Source organism: Lissotriton helveticus, chromosome 6, assembly GCF_964261635.1.
Source record: "Lissotriton helveticus chromosome 6, aLisHel1.1, whole genome shotgun sequence".
NCBI classification, from domain to species: domain Eukaryota; kingdom Metazoa; phylum Chordata; class Amphibia; order Caudata; family Salamandridae; genus Lissotriton; species Lissotriton helveticus.
This window is the reverse complement of record NC_136067.1, coordinates 1,774,423,277-1,774,426,178: the sequence shown is the minus strand read 5'-3', so window position 1 is coordinate 1,774,426,178 and position 2,902 is coordinate 1,774,423,277.

Here is a 2,902-nt window from a genome sequence, read left to right as displayed (position 1 = left end):
TTCTATCCTGGGAGGCATCTTAGCTCGTGGATTGCCAAAGATGGTGACCAAGGCTTGGTGGTCCGTGACCAACGTGAAATGTTTGCCATACACAAAGATATGGAAATGTTCGCAGGCCCATACGACGGCTAGGCTCTCCTTCTCGGGCTGAGAATACGCTCTTTCCATGTCTGTAAGACTCCTGCTGGCATACGCAACGACGTGTCGTTGGTCAGTGTCATGATCAAACTGGGCTAGGATGGCTCCTAAGCCAACGGGGCTGGCATCAACTGTAATTTCTGTTTTCCTCTTAGGATTAAAGTATGCCATGTTGTTTGCGGATTCAACTGCCTTTTTGATCTCCTGAAAGGCTTGTTCGCATTGTGGTGTCCATTTGAATGGCTGCCCTTGTTTGTTGAGATTGCACAATGGGTAGCTGATGGTGGCATAGTCTCTTATGTATCTAGCACAATAGCTCGCCATTCCTAGAAAGGATCTCACATCTTCTACGTCCTGAGGGCTCTTCGTGTCGTTCAACGCTGCTACCTTCTCAGGGTCTGGCTTCATCCCTGCTCCTGAGAATATATGTCCAAAGAATTTCAATGTGGATTTGTGAAATTCACATTTTTCCTTGTTCAACGTGAGGTTAGCGTCCAAAAGGGCATGATAAACTCTATCTAGTGCTGTGTCATGCTCCTGCACTGTTGCACTGTAAACTAGGATATCGTCACTGTAATTTAGGGCATTTGGAATGTGTTGAATTGTCTTTCCTATGGCTTCTTGAAATATCTCCACTGCAGAGGAGACTCCAAAACGGAGCCGCTTATATCTGAAAAGTCCAAGATGAGTAGAAAACGTGGTGATGTACCGTGATTTTTTGTGTAACTCAAGTTGATGGTATCCTTTATTAAGGTCCAACTTGGAAAAGACTTGGGCTCCGTTGAGGGACGCAATCATATCACTCAGATGCGGCCCAGGATGTCGCTCTCGCTCAATGGCGGTAGTGGGTACCCTCATGTCAACGCAGATGCGCACTTTGTCTGGGGTACCCTTTTTTGGCACAATCACTACTGGCGAAACCCATGGAGTGGGTCCGTCTGTTCTCTCGATGATGTCAGCTTGTAATAACTCCTGTAATTCCTCTTCAACTGCTCTTTGGAGGTGAAATGGGACCCTTCTGTGATGCTGAGCTACAGCAGTCACCTGCTCATTGATGTGTAAGCGCACTTGACAGCGAGCCATTTTCCCGAGCCCGGTGAACAGTTTGGGAAACTTGTGGATGATGTCCGGGTCGTCACTTACATGATAGAGGATCTCTACCAGCCGGAGTCGTTCAGCTGTGGGGAGGCTGAGAAGACAGTCTGCTTCTGGTCCCTCGATCACGTGTATATGAGCAGGCACGGTGTGGTCCTTGTAGGTGAGAGTGGTTGCAAACTTTCCTAAACAGGGAAGTGTTTTTTTAGACATCCACGTGTACACACCATCACATGCGCTGAGCTTAGTGGAGGAGTTGGATTCATTCTATGATATTCTGTCGCTGGAATGTAATACAGGGATGCACCACTGTCAAGCACAAATTTAGCCGCGTGATCACCTACACGGATATCAAGTTGCGGGTATTTCTTAAGTTGATCAGGGTCGGCCACCATGCAGATGTATTCATCACTTTTATTTATTTATTTATTTATTTATAGAGTTTTGTATAGCGCGGACAAGACCCGTGGGTATCAGAGCGCTTAACAAGGAAAGAGATTACATATAGACATTATAATAGCATTGATAATAACAAATAGATATGAGGTAGAAGGCAATGTACTCTAAAGATGTGATTAGATATATATATTCCTATTGTCTGTGCAATTAGTAGTAGATGCTTAACACGGAAAGAAATTACATATAGACATTATAATAGCATTAATAATAACAAATAGATATGAGGTAGAAGGCAGTGTACTGTAAGGACGTGATTAGATATATATACTCCTATTGTCTGCGCAATTAGCATTAGATGTCAAGCAGGCTTGGCTCGGGTCAGAATAGCAAACCTAGCTCGGTGGGGTAGGGTTATAAGGCATTCCAGTGCATCTCAAGGAAAAATGGATAGATAAATACAGTGAAGTAGCGGTTATAAAGTTTGTCTGTGAGATATAGTTATAGGTGTCTGGCCTCAACTTGAACACGGCAACAGTCATTTTCATGACGAGGAACAACCCTCTATTATTGTAAGTGATCGTCCCAGTAATCTTAATTTTCTATGTAGGGTATTTACTCATCAAGTGGCTCTTCAGTTCTCGTTTGAATGTCATTGTATTTTGAATCGTCCTGATGTTTGGAGGGAGTGAGTTCCAGATTCTGGGGGCGGCTCCGGAGAATGCTCGGTTGTAGGTCTTTTTCTTGTGGAAAAAGGCTGGTCGTAGTAGTAACTCTTTTGCGCTTCTGGTTGTTCTGTTACCCCCTGATAGCTTAAGTTTCTTGGCTAGGTATCTAGGCATGTTGTAGTGAACCGCTTTATGTGTAATACAGGCCATCTTCATTTGAATTCTGGCCTTGTAAGGTAGCCAGTTTAGTGCTTTCAGGTGCGGGGATATGTGATCGAATTTTCTCGTTCCCGTAATGAGTCTAGCCGCTGCATTGAGGCAGGCTTTTAGTGGTGCAGTGGATGTTTTCGGTAGGCCCGCTAATGTGGTGCAGCCGTATTCGATCCTCGAGATGACTAGTGATTGGATAGCCAGTTTTAGATCCGACTCTGAGATAAAGGGTTTCACTTTTCTTAAGTAATTCAAGTGGAAGCGGGCGCTCTTGGCCATTGAGTTAATATGATCTTTCATGTCGAGGTTTTCATCTAGTGTAATTCCAAGTGATTTGACTGAGTTAACTAGGGTCGGGGTGCAATTTAGCGCCGTCACCAGTTTAGTCCATTCTT